This window comes from Agelaius phoeniceus, chromosome 10, assembly GCF_051311805.1.
Source record: "Agelaius phoeniceus isolate bAgePho1 chromosome 10, bAgePho1.hap1, whole genome shotgun sequence".
NCBI lineage: Eukaryota > Metazoa > Chordata > Aves > Passeriformes > Icteridae > Agelaius > Agelaius phoeniceus.
In genome coordinates, this window is record NC_135274.1 from 24,102,856 (window position 1) to 24,113,652 (window position 10,797).

Below are 10,797 nucleotides of genomic sequence, written 5' to 3' on the forward strand. Positions count from 1 at the left end.
TGTGTTCTCCAACCAGCCTGGCTCCCTCTCCTTGCAGCAGTGCTGATCAAGGTGCAGGGTAGTGCAAGATAAAGCCAATCAGCCTTTGCAGCTCCTTCTCCTTTTGCTGTATCCTCTGCTACAGGAGCCATTTTGTCCTTGCTCCTCAAACTTTGCTTCTTGTCCTTTGATTCCTGTGCAGGCTGCCCTGGAGCAGAGGCTGGGCAGAGCTCCAGAATAAAGCAGGGATTCATTCCAAGCATCTCCTCCATGGATCCACCTTGGGCAGCACCAGAGCCCAGCCAGGGCTGCACCCAAGATGAACCAAAATGGCCCCAAAATGCACCAGCGCTCCCGGGCTCTCTGCCTTGGATCAGTTCTGCTCCATTTGCACCTTGCAGTTCATTGTCCCATCCCAGCTTTAGCCCCTGCAGTCCCACCCTGCTTGTTTTTCTCTCTCCAGCCCACGGGGTTTGTGCTCTTGGGCTGAGATTTGGATCATTTGTCCTTGGTGCCCAGCTGGAGCAGGAATTGTTTTGTCTCCCTGCTCTGGGCACAGAGCTCAGCATCCCCTCATGGGAAGCTCAGCACTGCACACGAAAGCAGCACAGAATCTGAAAAATAAAAAAGCTCAAACCTGAGGCATCACCTTCACCTGTTCTTTTCCCTCCCCTTGCAGCTGGCAGTGAACACATGGAAGGAGAGGAGACAACAAAATCCTGTGGCTGTGCACAGCAAAGTTGGACTTCACTGGTGAGATTTCTGGTTTTTTTGCACTTTTTACAGAAATGTCTGGCCTCCAGGACTGAGGTATCCAGGCCATTTCCCCAAGGCAGCCCCTGCTGCAGCCAGGGGAAGGCTCTGCTGATGCTGAGTGCATTCCCTGCTGCTCAGCAGGGCCTGGCTCCACCCTGGTTTTTGCCCCTCTCTGGCTGGCAGCCCTCAGCAGGGAGGCTGCTCCTCCCTTCCACATTCTCAGGATCCAGCTCAGGTCAGGAACCCCAAATAATCAATTCTGTTTTTTGGTATGTGTGGCAGTCACGAACTAAAAGCTCCTGCAGGATGCACAAAACACTATTCTGCACAATCCCAACTTTAAGTGTGTCCATTTCCATCCAGTTAGGGGGATTTACTTATTTTAGGTTATTAGACATGCAGTGTCCAGTAGACAAAACCCTAATAAATTGAGTTCCAGGATATTTTTTTACAAGGTGAGGGGAGCTGGGAAAGAAAAAAATAGAGAAAACCAGTGTAGGTTTAATAGTACTGATAAAGAGAATGTGTATGACTGTGAAACTGAGGGACTGCTGTGTATTTTTTATAGGAGAAATGGATTTAAAATGGAAAGATTACCTATTGCAAGAGCAGGGATGTATTTATAGATGCTTAACTCTGTGTTCATGTGTTTTCAGCTGGTGTATGTATAAAAGTAAATTGCTTAATAAATGCAAATGATTTGTGGCACAATTTTGGGCTATAGAGCAGCTTTAGTATTATGACTTTGGTCAGATTCCCTTCTGTTCCTTCCCATAACCCAGCCAGAATGATGGCAAAACCCCACAAAAGCAGGCATCACATCTGTAGTTGAGTTTTCCTAGGTAAATGATCCTGCAAAATGTGTTTTCTGTAGGGCTTGTTGGACTGGCTTGACCTTTGTAACAGCTTTATTCTCTTCAGCATCCTCGAGTTTTGAGACAAATCAATAAATTGAGCAGGAGCACTGCACAAAGACCAGATGGTCCTCACCCAGGGCTTGCAGGGGAATGAAAATGTGAAATCACCAGCCTGGTGCTGTGGGACACCACTTGGATCTGCCTGGGTGCAGAGGGAGCAGCAGGGAGGAGCTCTCACCCCAGCCTCTGTGCCAGTGGGGAGCTGAATCCAAACCTGACTTAGCACAGCAGGAAAAAATTCAGGTGCTCAGAGGAATGGACAAACAGATGTTGGGGAGTTCTCTCTAACTTTGATGAAGACAAACAGAACCTGGAAGGTTTTAGACGTTAACAAGTATGGGGATGATGTAATTTACCTATTACATAAGGATTTTTCAAAAAAGCCTCTTAGAAATATATATATATATAAAAGCTTGTTAGGAAATTGAACAAGAGTTTGGATTAAAAATTAGGCTTTTTAGGCATTCACAACTTACTAAAAATGTGAATGCCTAAAAATCTCTATTTTTAATCCAAACTCTTGTTCAATTTTCTATTAAAAAGAAGTGAAACTGAAGGACAGGTTTTCGTGGGGAGGCAATTCCAAGGGTGGCCTGGAAAAGGAAGTAAATAGGTGACAATGTGCTGCTGATGCAAAATGACTCAGAATATTCTAATTAAAACTGGCTGTGGGAGCTTGCAGAAATTTTTGTGTGACTGAGGAAACAGAATATTGATAAATGAGTGACAGGGGGTGGGAAGGAACCTTAGCCAAAGTCGTGGCTGAGCTCTGGATTTGCTGGATGGGAAATAATCCTTGTCTGATTTCCCTGCAGGTGTGGCTGAGCTGCCTCCTGTGGAATTCCCTGTGGAGCAGAGTGAGGCCACCTTGTGCACTGCTCTGCTCACTGCTGATGGAATGGTGGAAGGAGAACTCCAATTCTCTCCTCTTTGGGAAGGACATTCTCCAGGAAAGGCCTTATTTTGCAGGCAGAACATGATTTTTTTTTTTTTTTTTAATTTTTGTTTGTTTGGTTGGTTTTTTTGATGTTGGGGTTTTTTTGTTTCATTTCTTTTTGCCATTTATACAGTGTTTGGGAGGTGCTTCCATAACCTTGTTGCTCTAAGAGTAAAGCTGGAAACTTTATCCCACTTTTAGATTAACTTTGATTTTAATTTGACTGTCAGAAATGTTTATTTCTAACCAGCACTTTTATTTTATAAAGATCTTCTCTCTCCACTAGTGCTTTTCTTTCAAGTCACTGTATCTAATGAGAGGCAGCAATTAAAGCCTCACATTAAAACTTTGCTAAACTGATCAAAGATAGTGTCTGGCAGGAGATTCCCCTTGGTCCTTAGGATAGGATGTGACTAATTCACCTTTTTATGGCTCCAGCTGTGTTTGCTGTAAAAGCTGTGCTAACTCCATTGTTTAGTAATGTAATTAAATTTAGGAGAGGTTTAATGCAGCCAGTCCATGTGATGAAGCAAATGACTTCTGAGATTCCTTGAAGACTGACTGTATAATGCTCATAAAATTCCCCCTTTGTTTCAGAACTTCTATGACTTCACAAAAAAAGTGAAATCTGGCACTTTGGCAGCTCCAGAAGGAAACATCTGGATGCTTTTGATCAAAGATGCTTAAGGAAAATGAGCCTGCAGAGCATCAAGAATGGCACAGTTTGAGAAAGGGAAAGAAAGAATGAAACTCTCCTCAGCAGAAGTTGGTAAATTTGGGGGGAAATTTGCTGTGTGGTTTCTTATTCCTCCAATAAAGCTTAATGCTTACACAGAACATTCAAGTAAGTTGTTTTAAATGCTGGGGTTTTAAGAGTGAAGCTGAAATAAATCTAAAATTAAGAAAATTAGCTGCAGAATGGTCTTCTGCAACACGTGGCAGAACTGTGTTAGTAAATGGAAGCTAAATGATTTTCTTACTATCCAGTGTTCAGCTTTCTGCAAGAGTAAATGATTTCTTTGAGCAGTGGTTGAGTAACTGGAAACACAGTGAGCTAAAAGAGTGATTTATCTTCCATTGCTTTCTGAGTGCTGCATTATGTTACAAATCTAAAGCTATTCAATAAATTACAAAGAATTTGTGTATTTTTTTTCTCAGGGATGTGATTTCTGTAGTTTCCTGAGCACACAGAAGACTGGAGAGGACCTTCTTTGCCCATTTGCTAGAAAACAGTTGATATTGCATTTGAAAATCCTGTAATCCAATTTATATCCAGCTTGCTGCTGGCCACCTGTGAGCAATTTTATTCTGTGGCTTTTTGTTTTAATCTTGAGAGCGCTCATTTGTCTGTGCAGGATGATTCCCTTGGACTGCCTCAGGATCTTGGGCCCACCACAGCAGCTGGGTGCTTAATTCAGACACTTGGAGTTACTGAATCCTGATTTTTTTTGGTAGGAGTTTGTCTGTGGGATGAGTTCTGCACTCAGAAAATTGCTTTTCATGCTGTGGTGTTTGCTGCCATTGTCCTGTGAAGGTGAAGTTGTGTCCCAGTGCATGCAAAATGAAAACTGAAGGAACCTGACTGGCTGACTGCTCTTTTGGACAGTAAAATGAAACAGTCCTTAGCTCCTGGTAATGGTAGCAGCAGTGTTTTCTTGATTTAATAATCCATACAAAATGATTTTACTGTTTAAATTTCATTTTAGGGGGCTTGGGAGGGGATGTTGTCCCCTGTACCGTGGTCCTGCTCCTCTGGTCTCCAGCCCAGGTATTTACATTTCCCCCTTGGTTCAGTGCAGTGCCAAGGCCAGGGGTGCAGGGGGGGCTCTGCTCTGGCTCTTCTTCATCAGATCCCAGCACCTGAGCTGCTTCTGCCTGGCCTGAGGTGGTTGTAGGGGCAGGGATGGTGGGAGGTGCTGGGATACCACAGCAGGATCCATTGAATGTCAGCTTTGTCAGCTCCTGCCTGGCCACTCAACTCCTCTGACCTACCCGGTGCCCTGCTGGCCAAAAATATTCCTTATTTAGATGTACATTTCTGGATTTTTTTCATGGATTTTTTTTCACGGATTTTTTTCAAAACCTCTGTCAAGGTTCTGTTCTGTGAGGTGTGGGTGACATTTGCTTTCTGAAAGCTGAGATTTGTGGCCACTATATAACACTGGATTCTCTGTGTCTGACCTGATCATGTGCACAAATTCTCTTTTCTCTGTGACTGTGCATGTGTGTATAACAGAAATGGGAGGGGGTTCAGAGTAAGGCTTTTGTAAATGTTTTATATTCAGATTTAATAGCTGGAGTGTAGTGAGGTGTCTGAGCCAATCGATAAAATTAAACTTTAAAGGTGTTATTTGAGCAGAAAAATAAATTCTGCTCTCATACCCCATGCACTATTGAAGTGTTGATGTTGTGTTTATGTCCAGGTATTACCTAAAGCAGAGGTGAAAAGCTGTGCTTGGATTTCCTGGAATGAGATTATGTTTAAGAGTGCTTAATTAATGACAGAAGGGGAATTTGCATGTGCATTTCTTTAGATCAGTGATGCACATTTTCATGGTGCATTTTGAGTGTTGAGATGGAAGTTGAGACTCTTGTTTTGTGAAAAGAAAATGAAATAAAAGGAAGGAACGTGACCTGAATTAAATAAGTCTATTCTTATCTTGAATGGTAAAAAGAACAGGGACTGGTTGAAATTCTACTCTGACACAAAAATTCCCCACAGACAGTGAAACATGAAAACCTTGCTCCTGAAAAAATCATGGAATATCCTGAGTTGGAAGGGACTCACAGGATCATTGAGTGAAGCTCCTGAACCTGCCCAGGATAGCCCCGAAAATCCAGAGAATCCTGAGCCTGAGAGCATTGTCCAGATGCTTTTTGAGCCTAAATCCAGCCCCTTCCAGCCTCCACATTCCAAAGCCTCCAAGAGCAAAAGGAAGCAAATCAAAGTGTAAATCTCATTTTACAGCAGAGGCCTGAGCATGTTCTGTAAGTTCTGATTTCCTGGATGTAACCTCCCAACTGCCCTAAAATGACTCCAATATGATCAATTTAAAATGTGCTCCAAAAATCAGATATCTGGGAAGAAACTTTCCACTTTTTATTTCACCACTGCTGCAGGATGCTGCCTGAGAATAATGCCCAGCCTCTCTCCTGGCTGCAGAGAAGGATGAGGAGAGGACAAAGCCTGCACCTGGCTCAGAGAAGGACAAAACCTGCACCTGGCTCTTCAGCAGCACGGGGCACCTGGGCACAGGTAAAAGGTTGGACAAATAATGGAAAAACTGAAGCAGGAATACATCAGTGATGGGGGAGCCACAGAGGGGCCTCAAGGCAGCCCTGCCACCTGATGGAAAACCAGCCACAACTCTTCAGCTGCTGGGGCAAATGGAAAATCCACTCTCAGAGACACCACTGGGTGATGGGGGCTGCCCAGCTCAGGCCATCAGAGCTCACATTTCCGGGCACATCCACCTCCATGCTTTTATAGGAACACCCACTTGGACACTTGGCTGCAGCAGCAGCAGAGAGAGCTCTCACAAGGAGGGAAGTGTGGATTTGGATTCCCCAGTGGCACAAGTTTGCCTGCCTTGATAGTTTTTTAATGTGTTTTATTTTTTGCTTTCCGTGTCTGATGGAATTGTTGAAATGAATGATGTCGTGCAGCAAACTTTGGGATGCCTAGGGCAGCACTCAGGCACACTGAGTGGAAATATTAAAAACCTGTCAGATGGGAAAGGGCTCCTTCCTCTCTAAACTGCCAATGTTTTATACACTGCCAGAAACACCTCTGCTGCTCCTGTGCTACCTCAGCTGCTACTGATGAAATTTGGTTTTCACTCACCCAGCTCCAGTCCTTGCTTAAGGGCCTGAAGGAGATGATTACTTAAGTCAGGGAGCAATTTAAGGGAGGTGGAATGTGAACAGCTTTCTAAGGAAGAGGTAATGGAGTTGGGTTTAACTCTTGCTGTGACAGCAAAAAAATTTTACCTTTCCTTCAGAGGATGTGTCTGTCCAAAGTAGCTGTGCATTTTCCTTATTTACTGCAGCTTCTCCAGCTCAGTTTGTGCAGGGAGTGAGGTGAGAAGGAACCCTTATCTCTTCCAGGAGTGGCCACAACATTTCTGCTTCATTGTCTCTTTTCATTTCTCACTTGATTTAGAAAGAACCATCTGTGACTTTGAAGAAACATTTAAGTGCAGGGAGTAACAAACCAGTGTTGTATGGCTGGTAGCTTTTTCTGGAGTATTTCTGTTTATTTAGAGACTCAGAGGGAGCTCTACAGAGGCTTTTTGCTGCAGCCTGGAATTGTGGCAGTCCTAAGGCTGGTGTCAGGCCCTGCTTAGAGCCCTTATGGTCTGCTCAGAGTGCTGAGAGTGGCTGATCTGTGCAAATAAATGTCATCTGTACAGTTTAGCAAACAAATATGCCTGGGGCAAGCACAGCTTGAGGTCTTGTTAGTTGAGAAAATTTTATCCTAAAGCAATAGGTTAAAGGTATAGGATTAAATAAAGGCAATTCCAAGAGCTGCTGTGTCATGTTTAGGTCCAAGTCCAGGTTTTGGGTATTTGCTCCTAAGTTTATCTGGATGTTGAACATGGGGGAGAAGAAACCTTACAGAGCATTTCCCCTCTGGTTGTGGAGCTGCTACTGACTGAAAACAAAGTATAAATTGCATTATTGATTGTAATTTTATATTGGGAAATGAAATGAAGGCTTTTTAAAAAAGACTTTCTATCCATTCCTTCAAAGGAAGGGGCTCTTTCATTGAAGCCTTTAATGTCATTAAAGTCTTCCTCAACTCCAATACCTAAAGTGTTGGAGAACAGGAAAAAGAGGAGGTTGTTCTGCCATTGGTTGGTTGAAGAGGAAAATGGAAATTGTGTGTCAGGCTTTGAGGATTCAAGAATATAATATTGACTGAATGAGACTTCTGCAAATGGCTTCTGATGTTGCAAGTGTTGTCAAACATAAAAGCTGTGCCAGGACTTCCCAGAGCATTTAATTTTGAGGAAAGGTGGTCTAGAAAAAAAGAATATTTCTTCCTTCTGCAGAAGCGAAGCCTTGAGTGCATTTTCAAGAGAAAACAAGTTGCACAACATCAGTGCAACAATGCACAATCAACAGGAGATTCTGGAGATGCTCCCTTTTGGAAATTCAGCAGCACCACAGGGGAAAAGTGCTGAGCCTTTGAAAACTGTAAAAATCCCTGCCTCTGAAGGCATGTTAGCAGCATGGGTTCAGCAATTTTAATAACCAGCTTTGCTTGGAAACTTGCTGTTGGTGTGATTTGCTGACATGACTGCCATGAAATAAATGTAGAAATTGGGTCCTGGAAGACTGGCAGATGGAATTGCAGAGCCTCCATGCTGGATTCCAAACAATACTTACTGCATCCACACACAAGTGTGCTTCTGCAGCACTTAAAAATTACCTCTAATCCAATTCCTGCCCATGGCCCCCATTTGAAATGTTTTTGGGTTTTTTTTCTGTAGGTGTCACTATAGCATAGCAGATAGAAACCACTTTCCTTAATGGAAATGTAGAATCCCCACAGATCTGAAGGAAGCTGTAATCTGGTTTTCTGTGCCATGGTTGTCATATCAACAATGAGGTTTCTCAGCAACTAACAGAATATTTTATAGATTTATTTACTTATCCTTTTTAATTATGAACTTGATACAAGAGAGTTTTTCCCCTTTATAATTATATAGCAATTGAGAAAGTCTTCCCAAATCATTTATATTTTGTTGTCATGTTAATACCAACAGTTAAAATGAATCTTGTTAATAAAAGGGGAGCTGATAGGATTTATGAATGCACCAGAATGTAGCCATATTATGTTGCAAAACTTTTTGTATTTCTACTTAACTGATTGCTTTGTGTATATGGATTTGATGGTGCTGCTTCTCATGGCTGTTCAGGATGTAAACTTGACTTGCTGTGTGTTGTTCTCTCTGCTTGCATAATTTCTGAAAGTATTGAACAGAGCTTGCTTTTAAAATTAGGGTTGAAGGAGATGCCTTGAAACCTGCTTTTTATTGCCACTATTAATCATAGAATCCTGGAATGGTTTGGGATGGCAGGGACCTTAAAGCTCATCCCATTCCACCTCCACAATTCCACTTTCCCAGGCTGCTCCAAGCCCTGTCCAACCTGGCCTTGGACTCCTACACACTCCATCCCAAGTAGAAATTCCCATCTCCAAAGGAGCAAATTGCTGCTGTCTGGTGGTTAAGGCACAGCTTTAGTCCTTGCTTTCAAATAGAACTGGGAATTTTGCCTTCTGTCCTTATGGCACATTAATTTGGCATGGTTTGCCTTCCTCTCCTCCTCCTCCTCCTCTGCAGGATGCTCGCTTGGGTGGCAGCAGCAGCAGGGAAGGAAGTGGTCTGGAATCCCTTGCAGGGAGATTGTTTTGCCCTGTTTTCCCTTCCCTGGAGGGTTGTTTTAATTGTTGAGCCATTATCTGACACTCTGGCAATGATTTAAATCCAATCCACTTGCTCTTGTCTGGTAGCTGTGCTTGGAACATTTGGGGTCTCCAGGGTGTGTGCGAGGAGCCCCTCTGGGATTTATTCATCTGCTCCTCAGGCTTGGATCCTTCAGATGCAACTTTAAAATCTTCCAGGCAAAAGGGAAGACTTGGTGAATTTCTCACCTAGGCAACGAGTGAGAATGTGGGTGGGTTTTTTTGGATGGTGATTTTGATTTAAGCTCTAAAAATCTGTGCAAGGCCTTTGGGAGTTGGGCTTGGCGTGCATTGCTAATGGATCAAATTGCTGGAGATGCTGAGGGATCACACTTCCTCAGAGGCTTAAATAAGAGCTGGAAAGCCAGTTCTGCCCTTTGGCCTCTCAGGGAGTAGGTGTGTTACAGAGAGATTTCTTGCACTCAAACTGTCTTGGATTTCCACTCTGTTCAAATTACTGTGTAATTTATACCACACCTCCTAATAAACTCTCCCTCTGCTTCCTTGGAGAATACAGCACTTGAAGTTAATTAAATAGAGGAGCTCTGTGAAGCTCAGAGAAACTGGAACAGCTCTGATTGTGTGACTGTAGGAGATCATCTCAAAGAGGTGTTTGGGCACTTATTAGCAAACTGGGAAATTACATGTGAGGAAGCAGGGATTGTGGATGCTGTGCAAAATCTAAGGAAAGATCTTCGTCCAGTTCTTTAAAAAGGTGTTCAGGGAATCTGCTTCATAGAAATAGATTTGCTCTCTGTTTGGGCATAGAAGTGGAGCTTTTATTTGCATATGAAAGGCTTCTTAACTCACTGGCATAGAGGCTACTGGTTATGTTGGTTTGAAATGCAGTGTTTTCAGAAGATGTGACAGTCACTCAGGGCTCCTTCTCCCAGCCTTTCTGTCCTGTGATCACCTAAAGCCAGGGTGGTAATACTGGGATAAATCTGAACTTTTTATTTTTAGGGGGCTCACTTGTGGTGACTTGTTTCAGATAGAGGTGTCTGTGGTAACCCAACAAGAAATGAAACTGCTCCTCATAGGACATTGGTTCCTGTTTGCCATAATTATGTTCTGGTGGGGGTTTTCTTCATCTTTTCTTCATCTTTTTTGATTCTTTGTGTAAGCTTTGTCTCACCCCATTGCCCTGATGTTTAATATATAATGAGTGAGCTCTCGGGAGCTTCGGCTGCTTGTTTCCTTTTCATGCCCCATCCTTCAGCCTCAGGGACCATCATAATAAATTGATTTACAAGATTTGACACTTTTATTGATTTTCTCTTTTCCTCACTTCAATAACCTGGCCAAGATTTTTTTTTTCCTTTTTTTCCTGACCTTTGGGCATTTGTGGCTCTTAGTTCCTACATAGTTCAGAAGTGACATTCCAAGACCCTTCTCAGTGTGCAGCCTCCACTCTGCTGGGGTTGTTTCTCATAAGAGATGAGTCCTGGAATATAAATGAGCACAAATCCCCAGAAAAAAAAAAAGGGACACAATAATCTTCATAGTGGGAGAGAAGATATTGTAGTCTAAGTACTAATTATTAGCTTTAGGCACCTTCTGATAAATTCAAGGAACCAAGATAAGTTTGTGATTCAGCTCAGCATCTCCTGGGAGTGGTGAGATCACTTTCCTGTAAGGTATAATCAGTACAGTGTGTATTTGATAGGTGTGTTTTCAAGGACTGATAAGTGCCATTAATATTTACCAAAACTCTTCAGCTGCTGCTTCTATGTTAA

At 42.8% G+C, this 10,797-nt stretch overlaps 1 long non-coding RNA gene across 1 annotated transcript; it reads left to right on the forward strand.

Moving 5' to 3' along the window:
• Nucleotides 1-653: 653 nt before the first annotated feature.
• Nucleotides 654-10,530, forward strand: LOC143694903 (uncharacterized). The gene is made up of 4 exons (XR_013183712.1): nt 654-732; nt 2,468-3,358; nt 3,748-5,577; nt 5,710-10,530. It is a non-coding gene; the product is annotated as an uncharacterized LOC143694903 (long non-coding RNA).
• The last annotated feature ends 267 nt before the right edge of the window (nt 10,531-10,797 follow it).